Below are 19,286 nucleotides of genomic sequence, written 5' to 3' on the forward strand. Positions count from 1 at the left end.
TATCAGCAATTGGAACAGAACTTCCATGTTGTTCAAGATTCAAATTTTAAATCTACTTATTAAAATTACTATTTCTGGGGCACCTGGGTGGCCCATTCAGTTAAGCATCTGCCTTTGGTTCAGGTCATGATCTTGGAGTCCTGGGATCAAGCCCCATGATGGGATCTGCACTCAGCAGGGGGTCTGCTTCTGCCTCTCCTTTTGCCCTTTCCCCTGCTTCTGCTCTGTCTCATATAAATAAATAAAATATTTTTTAAAAGTTACTATTTCTGATTCATGAGCATCATTAATGATAATAATAATAGAAGATAGCATATTAAGCACAAAATGTGTCTGTCAATATTTTAAGTATTTTACATGAATTGACTAATTCTCACAAAACTCTTTGAGGTAGGTACTATTACTATGTCCATTTTTCAGATAAAGTTTTTTAAAAGCCTGAATCTGATGTCTGTTAGAGATTGAGGAGTAGAGCCACAGAAAATTTAGAAAACATTTATTGCTCTCAGTTGGAGCTTGGCACAGTGCCTAAATAATCACCCCATAAATAAGAAATAATGGTCACTGGACAGTTTGCCACTCAGGTGGCACAAATCACATTAGCTAATTGAATTTAATTGGCCTTGGGAATGCCTACCTCATTTAGGATGCTGGTCTTTCAACATTATTATGCTTTTGTGTGTATTTCCTCAGACAATTTTGGAACCGTGTTTTTCAAACCCTTTATTATTATTATTTTTTTAAAAAGATTTAATGTATTTATTTGAGAGAGAGTGAATGAGAGAGAGAGAGAGAGAGAGAGAGAGTACAAACTCAGAGAAAGGCAGGCAGAGGGAGAGGGAGAAGCAGCTTCCTCATTGAGCAGGAAGCCTGGCAGGGACCTCAATCCCAGGACCCTGAGATCATGACCTGAGCTGAAGACAGATGCTGAACCAACTGAGCCACCTAGTGCCCCAAACCCTATTTTAGCAACAGTAACACAATAACCCAAACACGTCAATGGTATCTATTATGGCCGAAGAAAGTTAGAGTGACACAAGCTACGCAGTTATCTTTCTTTCTCTCCATTGTGAACTTAAAACTATCTAGAAATTTCTGAGTTCTGGAGCAGCATGACCTCTTGAAAAATGTCCACTCTGACTCCAACCAGATTGTTTGAGAAATTTCATAATAGTAAAATATGATTCCAGCTCATGGTCATTGTTGATTGATCCAGGAGTGGAAAGCTGGCACAAATTGAGCCAATTTGAACTCTTCTCTAGCATTTTAGGGACATTAGTTGAGGAAGAAGCTGAGTTTTTAGAAATAAAGAAGCCAATTCTTGGTCCCACCTCACATAACTTGGATTTTTCTCATAAATTTGGGAGTTTCCTGCTTGGAAACATTGAATATTTACTTAATTGTACTAAAAGAATTTAAGCAGAACTCTGTTATGAAGTCTTTTGATGGATTTTAAGCCTATTGAGGGCCCAGATCTTGTGCTTTTTGTACTTATACCCTGTACAGTGATGATCATAATTGCTCTCATGTTTGCTGAGGACAGAGCAAGAACTTGGAAGAGATGAAGCTGCAAGCCTTACTTATAGGAGCAATTGGTTTAAATATAGAAGGTTTTCCTTATCAATGCACTGGGTCACTGGTTCTTCAGTTAACTTCAGAGGGTGTCATGTAGTCTTTTTGGACTAAAAAAAAAAAAAACACCTTTTTTGGTATTTAAAATATAGAAGAGAGATGACAAGAGATCAAACAGAAAATAATATAGGTTCACAACTGCAGAAAAAAAATCTCATCAAAACAAAGAGAGATAAACATAAGCAGAGGTGAGAGTTTTTTTTTTTTTAAATAAGAACCATAAAAAGAGTGTGCATAGAAATCTAAATCTTCTCAGAGAAATAGAAGCTGCATCCAATAACATCCAATAGAAGCTCCAACATTTCTTCTCCAGGAAATGCTGGTGGCTAAAAAGGAAAGAAAGACAGAAGGACAAGAGGAAGAGCAGCAGAGAGGGAAAAGATGAAGAGAGGGAAGATATTTAGAAACTACAAGTCCTTCAAAACTGTCATGCAGTTTGAGAAATCCTCAAAGCAGAGGTGACTTGAAGTAACAGGTGATTCAAACAAGGTGGTTTCAACAGAACAGTGATATTATCGAAGTGGGAGAGGTAAGTAAAACTCAGGAAGAAGCTGGCAGCTCTGCTCTTCATCAGCAAGTCATCTTGGGCACGGATTCCAAAATGCTGAGGGTTGGGAACATTGCTCATGGGTCAATATGATGGAATCATTTAACCAACGACATTTATATGTGACACTTTGATGTCCATGAACACGAATTTGGAGCTGGAGAGACCTGAATTTAAAACCCAACTTTCTGCATGCCTTTTCATCTATAAAATGTAAATAATAAAGTTTTTTTTTTTCCTTCTCCATCTCCATCTTCATCTTGTGATCATGACTGAGAGTAGCCAAAGCCATGAAACTGTCTTTGAAAACAACATCTTGGGGAGCAAGGGCAGGATCTTTGATGCTTTATGTAGTGGGGTCCCATTCTCTTCGCTGATAATGGGGATGTCAAACCCAGTGTCCCCTGGTTCTTAAAGACTCCAATTCGAACAGTAATATTATGAGATTCTGACCATACAAAACATTTCACATATGAAGTGCATTTGTTCTGAGGCTTTCAAAAACGAGATATAAAGTTGACAGAATTTATCAAAATGAAATAGTGCAGACAATCTGTGCCTCCTGCTCCTTGTTTTTTACATGCTTTTCAATTTCTGGGTCCACAGAGTATTTTAAAATGAACTACATCAAACAGTACAATTTCGGGTCACAGAGGCTAAAATAACTCTCCAAATAGGGGAGTGCTAGTTCAGAAGAAGAAAAAGCTATTTGGAAGAAAGAATAATTCTACTTGAAAAATGGACTAAAACAATCAGAAACAAGGCCAAAAGAATGTATACGTATTTCCTCAGGCAGACTGTGTGGGCACATTATTTGTCTTACTTTCTCTTTCAAGAAATTAGGAAATTAGCCAAAGAAGAGATCTGCTTTTTTATGCTTGACCTTAAGAACTACATATATATTTAAAATGGGCGTACCACCATCTTCTTGGAGGAATTCTACAAACGTTTTGCTTAAAGAATAAGGCACGGAGTGTTCTGTCCACTGAATAACCTTGGTTTTTGTTTGGTTAGTTGGTTTTCCATGATTACTTCTTCCACACCCACCTACAAATTATAGTAGAAATGTTGATGCTGCCTTTGTGCCTGCAGTCTTCCCGTGACTGGAGAGAAGCACGGAAAATCAAGAATATCCACTCAAAAGGTTACACGTCTATAGTGCCTTCATTTTTCAAATGTGTTTTTGGCATGAGACAGCAACACTTTCTCCTTACTTCAGTATGTGACTGAGGAAATTGCTGTTTAGCTCAGCTCTGCTGTCCAAGATCCTTTCCCGGACTATGGTATCCAGTTTGGACTATTCTGTAAGCAGCACAAATGTTAACTAACTAATAATTAATACAATGGCATGTATTAAGATAGAGGGAAGGGAAGAAACTCTTGCCAGAGAAATAACTACAAAGGTGGTTACTGTGGTTCCTTCTTCTAACGCATCCTGGAAATATTGAAATGTAGTTTGAAGCTAATGTTCCAATAAATAAAGGGATCTTTTGATTGGCATGATTAGCTATCTTGTAATATAGTATGGACAGCACATGGATAAGCATAGCTGGGTGAAATTCTATCCAGCCAAAAGCAGAAATGGTATTGAAGGTGTCGATTTACTAGCAAAGACCAGGACAGCATGAACCTGCACCTTTTCTTCATGTGCTTTTATGTCCTTTACTTCTCTTTTCCTATCATCTGTGCATGGAATGGGCTCCCCAATCAGAGGCCTATGATTAAATAAATTTGGGAAACTGCATATGCCAGGCATACCCTCTTGGATATTTCGAAGGCAGAGCAGAATGTCAAAAGATTCTAGGAGTTCTGTGTGAAGAACATATTTAACCCAGCTTGTTTCCCAGCTATTTGACTACAAATCGCTTTTGATTGCTTTTTTCTCACATGATATTTACATGAAGAGTAGAGTGGGGATTTTTTAAAAATTAAAATAGCAGTCAGAAGCTCTGGATTTTAAACTTTTTTTCTCCTTCTACTTTGCTGGTATTATTTATTTATTTATTTATTTATTCATTTTTCTGTTGGTGAGACAAGAGCTCCAAGAGTAGTATTAAACATTGAGTCTCTGCCAAGTTCCTGCAGGTCTCAGAGCTTGTCTGTGTTGATAGCTCTCCTTCTGCTTGGGGTGTAGCCTCCTGCCCCCCCAAAGTACCTGCTAAGGCAGCAGGTGGGACACTTTATTGTTTTGTGCCTCCTCAGTGCTCTAACCCAGGGGTCAAAAGTTGGCTTTGGAGACCTAAATGTAAATATTACTCATTATTTATTAATGGCATCGTCTATACATTCACAGAAAAATTATCCAAATTTTTTTCTGTTAATTATCTTTGACCTATCTCTTTCCACTGCCTCCTGCTTTTTTCCTAAGTCACAATTTTTAAAAATTTCTGTTTATAAGTATCTGTAAGTTAAGGTAATGCTCACTGGAATAACAGGCAAACTGTCAAATCTCATCTATTACTCTCATACCAGTTTACTTCTCTGCCCATAAAATTCAAAGTAGGTCCCTTTACATTGTGGCTCCATGATCTTCTTTGTTTGGCCTCCAAAATCTTTGCAGAAAGGAAAGAGAAAGGAGGGTCACATTTGGATGTTTCACAGGCCAGGTCTGAAAGAGGCACAAATCACTTCAGCTCTCATTCCATGGGCTAGAATGCAGTCACACAGTGCACCAGCTGTAAGGAAGAAGGAAGATAGCCAAGTTATCTGCCTGTGGAAGAGGGGAATGGGCCCGCTTCATCATTGGCACCAAGCATCTCTAACCTGAGAAGTGGGGGAAGATTGCATTTCAATTATTTTGGGAGGAATTTTAAGTTGCTAGCTGAATTAAAATGAAAGATGAACCACCATCTTTAACTAATGCCCTTACATGTTTCCATGTATAGCTATTTCTTTTTTTAAAGATTTTATTCATTTTTTCATGAGAGAGACACAGATAGAGGCAGAGACATAGGCAGAGGGAGAAGCAGGCTCCCTGCAGGGAATCTGATGCAGGTCTCAATCCCAGGACTCCGAGATCAAAACCTAACCCAAAGGGAAACACTCAACCACTGAGCCACCCAGGAGCCCGAGCATTGCTATTTCTAACCCAAAGAATTTACCAAGACCAATGTGACAAGCAACACAAAGATTACTTGGTGAGCTTGATCACAGTTAGATAGGTGATGAATAATGGAGAAAAGCCAAATATTCATGAATATTCATACACAATTCTCTGAAAGAGTCATCCTTATGTAAGCAATGAGCACACTATAGTTGTGTTTCGTTAAAATTTTAATGAACAGTTTAGACTTTTAAAAGCTTTGTCTTATCATTTTTATTACAAAACCTGTATATCTAACTTCTAAACCACCTTCCTGACAGCAATAAATTTCAAAACCTTGCCAAATGTTACATTCCATTTGCTACCCTTGCCATATTGCATTCTTAAGAGGCAATTTTGTAATGAACCCCAAAGATTTAATATACTTATTAAGAGGGAAAATTTTTCAAAGTCACTACCTTTTTGAGTATCCAAAACTTTCTCTGGATTCGGAAAAATAAAAGAAAAGCAATGTTATAAATATCTTCATAAAACAAAACATAATGTTTTGAACACAGGATAATGTGTTCTCCTTCTCAATGTAATTGATAGTATTAACAATAACAATTAATAAGGAAAATTGGGGTTTTGGTTTTTAAGAATCTTTACTCAAGGTTCAGATTGATTTATTTTTATTTTTATTTTTATTTTTATTTTTATTTTTAATTTTTTTCTTTCTAGGTTTTAATATAAATTCCAGTTAGTTAACAGAGTGTTATTAGTTTCAGGGGTAAAATTTAGTGATTCATCACTTACATACAATATTCCGTGCTCATCACAAGTGCCCTCCTTAATCCCTATCACCTATTTCACACAGCCTGTCCTTCCCCTTCCCCTCCAGTAACCATCAGTTTGTTTTTATAGTTAAGAGTCTGTTTCTTGGTTTATCTCTTTCTTTCCCACTTCTACCCATATTCGATTGTTTTTTTTTTTCTTAAATTCCACATATGAGAGAAATCATTTATTTGTCTTTCTCTGACTTATTTTGCTTAGCATAATACTCTCTAGCTCCATCCACATCTTTGTAAATAGTCAGATTTCATTCTTTTTGATAGTTGAGTAATATTACATTATATAATTCATATATATATATATATATCACTTCTTATCTATTATATATATCACTTCTTTATCCATTCATCAGTTGATGGACATTTGAGCTCTTTCCATAATTTGGTTATTGTAGAAAATGTTACTATAAACATCAGGGTTCATGTATTCCTATTTTTGTATCCTTTAGGCAAATACCTTGTAGTGCAATTGCTGGATCATAGGGTAGCTCTATTTTTAACTTTCTGAGGAACCTCCACACTGTTTTCCAGAGTGGATGCAGCAGCTTGCATTCCCACTAACAGTGTAAGAGGGCTCCCCTTTCTCTACATCTTTACCAACACCTGTTGTTCCAGGTTGATTTTAATAGCTGCCAATAAAGTTGCTTTCAATAGGAGTTTAAGGTTCAATTATGCAAATTACTTTTTTAAAATAATGATGCTTAAAATTTTTTATAAAGATTTTATTTAAAAAAAAAGATTTTATTTATTTATTCATGACAGACACACACACAGAGAGAGAGAGAGAGAGAGAGAAGCAAGCTCCATGAAGGGATCCTGATGTGGGACTCGATCCCGAGTCCCTAGGACCACAGCCTGGGCTGAAGGCGACACTAAACCGCTGGGCCACCAGGGCTGCCCCTGCTTACAAAATTTTTGATTGACATTTCCCTTGGCTATTCCTTCTAGCTTCTTCTCTTCCTTCCAAATTTCTACCAATTCCTTCCAAAGTCCTTCCAAATTTCCTTTTCCTGACTTCTTGAATAAAAGACAATGATTCTTCCTCTAGGAAATATCTTCATATTTTAGGATTAAGCATAAAGATTAAAAAACCACAACAAAATGATTAGAAGAAAAGCAGAGTATATGTGATTTCTTAAGGTATATCGACTAAATTGGATTTTACTCATTCCATTGCTTTTCTGAGTTTGTTCATACATTGGCCATACAAAGGCCAAAACACTTTATTCCCAGACATCTTGGCTTATGCACTCATTATGAATATGTTTTGTCTATTTGGGTGGACAATGTTAGAGATATTACAGCCATTTTAAAGCCAAGTTGTAAGGTTGGCCCTTTTTCTGCTCCCATTAGCCACTATGTGGTTTATGCTGAAGAGAGACTGGCATTACCAATATGCTATTAATTGACCAGTGGTATTACTAAGAAACTTATTCAGAGACCTGACATTTTACTACTAGTACTACTACTATTTATTATTATTATTATTATTATTATTATTATTATTATTTTAGCCAGAATTAATTTCTCTGTGTGTTCTATGTTGAAAAAAAAAAAAAAACCCTAAATTCCTTTGGGAAGTCTAACCCTTCAAAGAAGTGGAGAAAAAAGCAGCTCAGATTTATTGTATTCTTCACTTCAACCTCAAACAAAAAGTATGTTTGTTCTATGCATTTTATATTAATGTCATCTGCTTCTTGCTAGGTAGGGTGTTCAAGACAAGACAAAAATTTGGAATTTTTTAATAATGAATTCTGAATGCAATTCTATAGTGTTAATGATCATTTATGTAATGGTAATTCTCTAAATAGACACACATTAACTAGCAATTCAGTTTTCAGATCATATTTGGCTTATCAGAATATAAGTATTGCTATTCTTAATTACCTTATCTTTTAAAATCCTAAAGGAAATGGAATTTACTAATTTAGGAACATCTCTTCATAGATAATTGGCTCAAAACTGAGAACTGACTGGTAGTTATATGTGGGAGATTTTAGGCATTGTTAATGTTTAAAAAAAGGTTATAAAGATAGAGTGTCAAAACATAGCAGGAAAATGATTGGAAGCATCTTGTGACTATAAATTATTTAGAAAGTAAAATTCTTTTTGTTATGAGCAAAATATTAAATATTCATAGTACAATGCTCATTTATCAACTATAATCAGCAGTATATAAAAGTGTTGTGAAATGATCAGAACATGTTAATTACCTAATTAAATACAAATTTGACTAAAATGAAGTGTAGCATGTTTAATTTAGACAAATTTAAATGTAATTATTTCAAGCTTAGGAGCTTTCACCAAATACAAATTTCACTACTCATTTATTCACTCATCCATTTATTATGCAAAGACTTATTTTTTTTTTTTGCATGAGATCAATGTTTTAAGTTTTCTTTGATCAATCTATGAGCACCCATCATGTACCAGGCACCGTGCCAGTGGCAGCTGTTACAGAGCAGTGCAGACAAAGGAAGGAAGGAAGGGACTAGCCCATTCTTGACCTTCAGCTTTCTGTCCAAATGTTCCCTCACAGGCTACCCCGACTTCCAATATAAATTAGGTTTCTCAGTAATTGCTATGTCAGTGCTTGTATGATTTCTTTGTAGGATTTATTATCACTTGTTAATTTGTCTACTTGTATATTGGATCTCTGTTCTCTGCAATGTAAGCTTTATGAAGGCAAGCTGCAGACATATCTTGTCCATAGCAGTATCTTCAGGACCTAAAATATATTAGATGCCCAATAAACAAGATGAATGAAAAAGAAGTGTATTAGTTGAGGTAGCATGACTTGGAGGCTTATGGTAAACAACCAGCCAGTCTATAAGAAAAAATAATGTAGACCCATCCAGCTGCAAGAATTCATATACATAAATATTATAGAGATATATTTTATATATTTTTAAAGATTTTGTTATTTATTTGAGAGAAAGAGAGTGAGAGTGTAGGGAGGTACAGAGGGGCAGAGGGAAAGGGACAAGCAGACTCTGCTGAACATGGAGCCCAATGCAGGGCTGAATCTCAGCACCCTGGGATCATGACCTGAGCTGAAGGCAGATGATTAACCGATTGAGCCACCCAGGCACCAAAAATATATTTTAGCGCATGTTATTTGTGTCCCTTCCTTCCCATTATATGTTGAAACCTAATCCTTTGGGAGATGCTTAGTTTATGAGGGTGGAACCCTCATTAATGGGATGAATGCCTTTCTAAAAGAAACCCCAGAGATCTCCCATTCTTTTTGCCATGTGAAGACACAGCAAGAAGATAGTCACCTGTGACCCAGGAAGTGAGCCCTCACCAGACACCAAATCTGCCGGCACATGATCTTGGACTTCCCAGCATTTAGACTGTAAGAAATGAATGTATGGTGTTTATAAACCATCTGGTCTATAGTACTTTCGTTATGACAGCCGCAATGGACTAAAACATAGAGGTCTACATGAACATGCGTTATGGACATACACATTAACCCACATGTGTAGGGGTAGGGTACAAACTAACATCAATCATGTTCACACATGTCATGGAGGTACATGGAGGTACATGGTAAGAGCTAAGGAAGCACAGGCATGGATCAATTAACTTTACTTAGAAGAAAGCAGTTGGCATTTAAAAATATATATATTTATTTATTTATTTATTCATGAGAGAAACACAGAGAGGCAGAGATACAGGCGGAGAGAGAAGCAGGCTCCATGCAGGGAGCCCGATGTGGGACTCGATCCCGGGTCTCCAGGATCAGGCCCTGGGCTGAAGGCAGTGCTAAACTGCTGAGCTACCCGGGCTGCCCAACAGATGGCATTTTATTTGGGTCTTCAATGACAAGTTATAATTTTTCAGGTGAAAAGCATTCAATATAGAGCACAAAACTGGGAATAATCTAGAGGGCTAAAAGTGTGATATAAACTAGAGGCCTGTAGACCTAGCATTTCAAGTCTGAAAGAGAGGCCATCAAAGCCCTGCTCCTGGGTAAGATCACTTCCAAATTGCTGTTTTTGAGTCAACTGGAAACTATTTTACATTTTGTTGCCCTTAAGAAATTTTTTTTAAAGGTCCTCCTTAAAACTATCACAATCTCTTCTTTTTGTCGACATGTGGCACAAGCCTGCAAATCTGGATCTGGTGAGAAGATTCATGGTGGAGTGGCAGAGGTAGTACGGGTCACTTTTTGGTGCCCAAGGTTTGCAGGGGAAGCACACTGACTGCCTGGGGGTACAGTAGGGGAGAGAAGGAATGTGGTGGTCACAGCATGAAGGAGGGAGTAGCAGCAATGGTAATTACAAAGCCAAGACACAAGGGTATTCTCCTGGGAGCACTGTTTCTTAAGGGTAAATAATGAAATTCCACCCAGTGGGCAGACAGCAGCTTCGCAGAATTATGTCTCTGGGAGGGTAACCTGCCCTTGCCCATTTGTGCTACATTGGCTATAAGTGAGTAAAATGAAGTGAATAAATGAGTTCCAGCACTTTGAGTGATAACTGGGATTTTCTAGAATTTATAGCTTTCTCATAGAATCCTCAAATTAAGTACATGCAGTTTTTCATAGTAAGAACACCTCAGTCTGTGTACTGGTTTCCTGTGGTGGAGTCTTACCCTGATTTAGTTGAGTCACACTTAAATAGTGACCTCAGTCCTTGTATTAGGAAAAATTCATTATGAAGCTTGCATATCTGTTAAACACAATCCCAATGACTGAAGTACTTTTAGAATAAACCATCAGCCAACCTGTAAGTATTTTTTGAATGCATGCTCTTCATTTGTTAGTTTATTCATTTAATTAGCTTTTCAAATTCTAGACAGGCCTCTTTTCTTTTTTTTTTTTTTTTCTGTTTAGCACTTTATCAGGTTTTTGTTTGGTTGTTTGTTTTAAACATAGGAAGTAGTCCTTAAAGAAGGTTCAGTGTAATGCCTTTGAGACACTTATGGACACATAGAGTTGGTAATTACATTTTTTTTTTTTTTTTTTTTTTTTAGCTAGAATGTATCTATGACCATATGGGGAATAGTGTGGAAGGCATTTCATTGTCTTTCTCAGAGAAAATAATGCACAGAGTTCCTCTAGGATGATAAGCTTCCAGGAAGGAGAGTGCACCCTGAGTAGCTTGGAAATTAATGACTAACTTGGTCTAGAAAATTTTGGATTTTGGTAGAGACATTTTTTTCAAGAAAAAAAAAAAAGAAAAGTTCTATGGAATATATATAGTAATGCTACATACTCGTATATTGTAAACCTAAACTCAGAGCAAATTGTTTTATAATTTCAAAGTGTTCCTTAAATTTATTATTAATAAATTGAATGAGTTGATTGAGGCAGACACTTGTATTACTCCTGAAATCAGGTAAAGAGAAGCACACCTGGCTATGCAGATATACCAAATACTGCAAGACTTGTTTTCTACTCTGAATTAGGTTCATTATAGAATCCCAAAATTTTAGTTGACTTTGGTATTTGATACACCTTTAACCAAACCGGAGCACAATTGCATAATGTATAGTGACATTTCCTTCATTGAGTCAGAAAATTTAAATAAAAATGATACAAAAAGATCTCATCTGTGTCTCAAACTAAATGTTAGAGCAGCTCACTCTTCACTCTTGTTTGATTTTGCCCTCCTACTTCTCAGGACACATCCAGCAACACGTGGACACGTTCGTCAGTTGTCATTCATTGCACATAATTTCAGTCAAGCATTGTAAGCTTTAGGCATTTTTGCTCTCAACTAATGTCTCTCTGTTTAATTTTGCTTTCGTTTTTGGTCAAAAAACTGAAGACAGCTTATTTGACCATGCTCGTTGGTTTCTCCAGTTTGTGATTTTTAGATTTGTCTACGAATGTGCTACTTTTGGCCATCTCAGATAAACATTCCACCTGAACTTCTCTACATCTGAGAGAACTTCTTTTTACCTGTTTCACACATTTGCCACCTGGTGAGCAGACCCTGGGCAAATTGCTTCCTCTCTGCAGGGTGTAGACATTGCCAATGTGTAGAATATTTGGTGTTTTCAATTGCTTTAGTAATTTTAGGTTTTCTAATCATGGATATAATAAAAGTTGAGTTAATTAAGTGATATCTAAATTATTTTTAAAAAGGAAAAGTACTAATGTACTTATAACCTTGAACTCTGTTAAAAAATACTTGATAAAAATGGAAGATTGCCATAATTTTTCAGGATGCAGTGGCACTGAAGTTTGTCTCTTGAAGTTCTTAGATAACTCCAGTATAAATCAACCCACTGCTTCCACATTCTTTCCCAACTACATTATAGCTGTGAGTAAATGGTCTTACACATATGAAGTAAGATTGTAAAACTGTGCCCTCTGTTTGCTAATTCTGGGAGATTTCATGTTGTCACTAAGAAAGTTTTTCAATACATACGTTAACATTGCTGGACTGAGATGAACAGGCATGAAATATTTTCTGAAGACCATGAGGGATTTACCAAAGTTTTTTTTGTGACCACAGTCTCTTGAGAAGCTTTTGTAAGTTCCTGCAGGTCAAGAGCTGGAGGCAGGAGAACTCAGAGCTGCATGGTCAGAGATAACCACAAATCCTTCCTTCCTCTGCATGTCAGCAGTCTCCTTGGCAACCCATATTCTCTCGTGCCTTTAAAAATTGTTTTTGAGTAGAAACAATTTGGGTTGTTTTAGCAATGCAGATAACTAAAGCCAAGGACAAGAAATAAGCATTTTTCTCCCTCGTAGGGAAAGACCTCTCCTATGAACCTAAGTTAGCCATTAGTTAAGCATTTCATTTACACTTACTGCATTCTATAAGATCACAGGGGCTTTCCTGCTGAAGTCTCATAAGCTAAACTTGAAAATACTGTGGAAACCCACATGACTTCTGCCAGAAAAGGACAATTCAAGGTTCATTATAGGAACTAATTCCAGGAAAAATAAACCAAGAAGTAAGTGGTGGCCCATTTTCTGCTTTGTTTTCTGTTTAGTGGAAGAAACCATAATCTTGTTAGTTACCGCTTAGAAAATGGAAGAGCATGGCATTACAATCATTTCCTTTTTTAAAAAAAGATTTATTTATTTACTTTAGAGAGAGAAAGAGAGAGAGCAGAGCAGGAAGGGCAATCTCAAACAGACTCCCCAGATTGTGGCCTGATGTGGGGCTCATGGGATCTCATGACTCTGAGATTAGGACCTGAGCTGAAACCAAGAGTCAGGCACTTAATCACCTGGGCCACTCAGGTGCCCCTATTTCACATTTTTAAGAGTATACACATTTACCAAGTCTGCAAATATTAAATTTGAAATTACTGATATAAAAAGACTGTGTCAACCAGTTTTTTTTTTTTTTTTTGTCTTCAAAGTAAAAAAAAGTCAAGTAGATAATGATTATTTACAAAATCCTTGCCAGATAAGAGTACTAACAAAGTTACATCAATATTTCCCCAGGCCCTGAATCCACCGTAGTGCAACATCTTCAGCATTACCTGAAACCTCTCGTAGAATTATGCTGAAAACTGGTGCAGCCACTCTGGAAAACAGTATGGGGTTTCCTCAAAACTTTCTTTTTAAATTTAAATTAGTTGAGTATGTTTTGTTTTTTGAGAAGCAAATAATTCTTGATGAAGACAAAATTTGATATGAATAAGGATGCTCTTAACCCACATGCTATCTTTGAGTGATTTTTTAAAAAGCACTTGTTCCTCAAATAAAATATATCTTAAGTCAGTATATTCTTTATATAATAATTATATATAATGTATAATTATAGCAATTGTGTAATTGTCATACAACAGTTACAAATGGAAAATAATTCCGAAAATACATTTTTGAACATAAAAAATTAATCACAGTGATTAGAAAGTCAATGTGTCTAGATATAATAATCTTCACCATAAAAGAGTTATTCATCTGCTTTTGTAGATAGAAAATTCCTTTTGGTAGTGCCAATGCTTAACTGCTCCATTATTGGATTTCTATGTAAGTGAATGTTAAATATAAGTCTTTCTTATGACATTGAAGTCTTCTGTACCTTCTCAATAATAATTTTGAGAAGCTATGTTCTCAACTGGGGAACAATTTTGCAAAGTTAGGTACAAATGAAAGCTTCAGAAATATTCACTAGTTTAGTGAACTATTGCAGTAAGTATGTAAAATACTTCAATGTGATCCTTACTAAAAATCAAAATAATCTGAATTTTTTAGTTCCTTATACTTTGACATATAGCAATAACATAAATTCTTTACTGTGTTCAATAATTTTTATTGTTAGTTCTTATATTATTGCACTAGCTTTACATTCATTATAATTCTATTATTTACTTGTGTCCTCTAAACAATGAGAAGACCATGATACTTTTTCAGATCATAAATGCAACCTTACAAATGATATAATTTTATCCAATACAGAAAAATAAATTGATTTTTAAATTTAGTTTTGAATTAATGATAAACTGGTCTTGGGATATATAAGTGAAGTGAAATTTCTTCTTTTTTTTTCCATAGTATTTTCTCTTTGAAAGCTAGCGAAATACTTGGTACTAATTTATTTTAGCATCAATAATATATTTTCGCAAATAATATCACTTGAAATAATTTATTACTCTCAATGTTTCCAAGGACAGCATATATAGGAAATTTTTTAGCATAAATTTGCTTAAAATATTAATTTTACTTAAAATATCATATCAAATTGGTACTAAGCCAAGAAAGTTATAAGTGGACATTTTCTAAAGATATCTTGTTTGCATCCTAGAATCGATATCTTACTATCAACAACTTCTTTAAAATAACAGGCCTAAGTATTCTACTAAGTAACTTTTAAGGACTTGATGATATCATCTTGACTTTTCCATCATACATTCTATGGTGAGTTCACATTGTCAGAAATGCCTTTCAACAAATACCTAGTGTTCCATTGGATAGCAATAAGGGATATCAATGAAGTCAAGGGTATTTTTTGCTGAAAGTTTGGAGAATGACTCAGCAAGATGGTGGATTAGAGGTCTCAGCCCTTGTACCCTTACAAAAACAATGATTTTATAACTATTCATGGGTGAAAAGAATTGTGGGAGAGCTCTGGAATGTAATTGAGAAGAGCACAAAAACTAAGAATGGCCCGGTAGAAAAGCATAGGAAGCATTATTATGTAAGTCATCTAATGTCATAGGCTAGCATAGCTCAATGTTAAAAGGAATCCCCTGAAATGAGATTCTCCTACATCCCCTGGTGGATAAGGAGAAGAGGAGGATCCCAGCAACCTTCACCATTAAGGGCTGCAAAAGGAGTGACTATACTTAGATTAGACAGGAAAGACTTTAAGTCAAAAACTGTCTCTGGAGACAAAGAAGGTAATTATACAATGACAAAAGCTCAATTCAATAGGAAGATATAATCATTATAAAATGAAATTTAAAATGATCAAAATTAATCCAACCAGAATGGAATGAAAACTGAAATCAGGAACAATAACAACAACAACAGCAACAAAAAAAAAAAAAAAAAAAAAAAAAACCAGAAAAATTCATAAATAAGTGAAAACTAAATAACACATTTTATACTAGAAATTGTAAATCATGAATAAGGAAGATTTTTAAAAAGCACAGATCAAATGGAAAGACATCCTGTATTCATGGGTTAGAATAATTAATATTATTAAATTGTCCAAACTACTCAAAGTGATCTGTAGATTCAATGAAATCCTTATTAAAACCTAAAGGCATTCTTTATAGAAATATAAAAAAAAATCCTGAAATTCATTTGTAACTACAAAAGACCCTGAATAGCCAAAACAGTCTTGAGTAAGAAGAACAAAGCTGAAGAAATCATACTTCCTGATTTAAAAATACATTATAAAGTTACGGTAATCAAAAGAGTAAGATACTGGCATGAAAATAGGCATGTACACCAATGGAACAGAACAGAGAACCCAGAAATAAATCCACACACCTACAGTCAACTAACTTGAACAAAGTGACAAGAACGCACAATGGAGAAAGGATAATATCTTTAATAAATGGCTTTGGGAAACTATCCACATGAATAAGAATTACATCAGAACTTTGTGTTAAACCATATACAAAAGTCAACTCAAAATGGATTAAAATTTTAAACATAAGATCTAGAATTGCAAAACTACTAAAAGAAAACTTAGAAAGCTTCTTGGCATTGGTCTGGGTGGTTTTTTTGAGATATGATACCAAAAACAGTCAACAAAAGCAGCAGAAACAAAAATAGACAAGTAGAACTATATCAAACTAAAAATATTTTGCACTGCAAAGGAAACAACCAACAGAGTGAAAAGGCAACCTATAAGATGGGAGAAAATATTTGCAACCCACATATCTAACAAGAGGTTAATATCCAAAATATATAAGGAACTACTATAGCTCAATAGCAAAAAGCATACAAATGACCCCATTAAAAATTTGGGTTAAGGATCTAAATAGACATTTCTTTAAAGAAGAGATATAAATGGCCAACAGGTACATGAAAAGGTGCTCAACATCACTAATCATTAGGAAAATGAAATCAAAGCCACAATGAGGTATCACTTCACACTTGTTAGAATGACTAGTATCAAAAAGACAAAAGATAACATGTATTGATGAAGATTTGGGGAAAAAGGAACCATTGTATTACTGTTGGTGGGAATGTAAACGGGTTCAGTCCTTAGGGAAAACAGTAGGGAGTTTTCTGATAAGAAATAAAAATAAAAATAGAGCTACTTAATGATCTGGCAATCTTGCCTCTGGGTATATATCCAAAGAAATTGAAATCAGTATCTTGAAGGGATATCTGCACTCTCATGTTTATTGATACATTATTCACAATAGCCAAGACATAAACAAGGAATATTCAGCCTTTAAAAAAAATGAAATTCTACCTTTTGGAAAACTATGGATGGAGTTGGAGAACATTATGCTAAGTGAAATAAGCCAGGCACAGAAAGGTAAATACTGTATGATCTTACTTAAGACTTTATATAGATAATATGCAAAATATACATATCATGGATATAATATGTAGTTATTAGAGAAGTTTTAGGTTCACAGCAAAATTGAGAGGAAAGTATAGAGATTTCCTATATACTCTCTGCTCCCAACATGCACTGCTTCTGCCATTATCAACATCTCCTACCAGAGTACCACATTTGTTATAATTAATGAACTTGCATTGACAGATAAGTATAACAAAACATCAAGTCATAAAATAAATAGTTTTATTTGTCAGTTACATCTTAATAAAGCTGAAAACAAAAAGAGATATTTTTTTCCTGTTGTGTTTATAAAAATCACTTAAAGAATACACTTACCAAGAAATAGAAAATGTCATAACAGTTTTTACAATAAATTTTCTTTCTATTACTTTTTTTACAGTATGTTAACAGCATCATCATATTACTAGTTCCTGAATTTTTTCCTACATTTTTATCTAGGTAAGTCTTTGTAAGTACTTTACAGAAATATATGCAATCCTGCTTCTGTTGTGTTATTAGGCAAAATTATTCTCAGATCGAACCACTTGCATTGTGTTTTTTTGTTTTTGTTCTTTTAAAGGTTTTACTTATTTATTCATGAGAGACACACACACAGAGGCAAAGACACAGGCAGAGGAAGAAGCAGGCTCCATGCAGGGAGCCCGATGTGGGACTCGGTACTGGGACCTTGGGATCATGCCCTGAGCCAACCGCTCAACCGCTGAGCCACCCAGGCATCCCAAACCAGTTGCATTTTGGAAGTTAGAAGTCTAACTCTCCTGTCTCTTTCACATTACTTTGCTCAGAAGTCATATCCACAAAATTGAGTAATATTTAGAATCTTTCACATTTTCAGAATAAATTTAATATATCATACCTGCTATTATTTAAATTATTCATTTTTGTGGGTGTTTGGGTGGCTCAGTTGGTTAAACATCTGACTCTTGATTTTGGCTCAGGTCATGATCTCAGTGTCATGGCATCAAGCCCCAAGCCAGGCTCCGTCCTCAGTAATTAGCATGCTTCTGCTTGAGATTCTTTCTCTCCCTTTCCCTCTGCACCTCTGCCCACTTGTGCTCTCTAAATAAATAATAGGGGCACCTGGGTGGCTCAGTGGTTGAGCACCTGCCTTCAGCTCAGGGCGTGATCCTGGGGTCCAGGTATCCAGTCCCACATCGGGCTCCCTGCATAGAGCCTGCTTCTCCTTCTGCCTGTGCCTCTATCTCTTTCTCTGTGTCTCTCATGAATAAATAAATAAAAATCTTTAAAATAAATAAATAAATAAATAAAATCTTAAAAAATTATTTTTGTAATTTATTGCCTGCAAATAAGTTATATTTGTTGTTGATGTTCATATTCTGTACAAACATTTTCCTATAACATCACCAAATTTTGGTATGGTTTTTGTTCAGTATTGGTTAAGCATTTCTTTGTAATAAACAACCACATGATTTAAGTGTTTCACAAAGGTAAGCATTTATTTTGCTCTAGTGACTGGATTCATAGGGTATTTGATCTAGCAAGGCTCAGCAGGCTAGCTCAGCCATCCGTGTGGCTTGCTCATACATCTTCAGGTTGGCTGTAGTTGAATTACATAGGATGGGCTTGCTTCGGCTAGGTTGAATGAATTGACGCTGTACCATATCCTCTTATCCTTACTCTTGAGGCCAATGGTCTAATCTGAGAATTCTTTTCCCTGTGAAGGCAGAGGAGCAAAATAGCATGTCTAATCACCAAGTGCTTTTCAAGCCTCGAGTCATGTTGAGTCCATTAACATTTCATTGGTTGAAGGAAGTTCATGGCCCTGTTTAAATTCAAGGGACAGGGAAATATACTCCACCAAGGGAGGTAGGGGGAGAAGGAGAAAATATCTTTGAACAATAATCTAGTCTACCACATGCCATTTTAAGAATATCCTTATTGGTATAATCAAAATTTTATAGATGATTCACTAATGTTAGACACTGTTTCACAAAATTGAATCTTAAATATCAGACATCCCATAGCAGTGTCAATATTGTGCCACATTTTCATGTAGTCTACTCTGCAGAATCCAGAGTTATAGCAGTTAAGTCAGAGTTTCATTTTGAAGACTTGAGATCATTATTATATATTTCATTTTCTTCATGTCTACTGAGAATTTGTGATAATTGCTGCCAATCTTTGCATCCATTCTCATTATTCAGGTCATTCTTTCCCTATCCCCAAAGGGTCTTCAATATAGACACAAATACAAAACCCCTGAGAATTAAAAAATGTTGACTTTTTTTCAACATTTAGAATAATTC

At 35.4% G+C, this 19,286-nt stretch overlaps 1 long non-coding RNA gene across 1 annotated transcript in view; it reads left to right on the forward strand.

Moving 5' to 3' along the window:
• Positions 1-9,336: 9,336 nt before the first annotated feature.
• LOC112654411 (uncharacterized) overlaps positions 9,337-19,286 on the forward strand; it is a 73,888-nt gene continuing 63,938 nt past the window's right edge. Inside the window, exons 1-4 of the long non-coding RNA XR_003133019.3 lie at positions 9,337-9,410; positions 13,470-13,561; positions 14,776-14,888; positions 17,399-17,457. This is a non-coding gene — a long non-coding RNA (uncharacterized LOC112654411). The remainder of the gene's footprint in view (positions 9,411-13,469; positions 13,562-14,775; positions 14,889-17,398; positions 17,458-19,286) is intronic.

This window comes from Canis lupus, chromosome 15, assembly GCF_003254725.2.
Source record: "Canis lupus dingo isolate Sandy chromosome 15, ASM325472v2, whole genome shotgun sequence".
Taxonomy (NCBI): domain Eukaryota; kingdom Metazoa; phylum Chordata; class Mammalia; order Carnivora; family Canidae; genus Canis; species Canis lupus.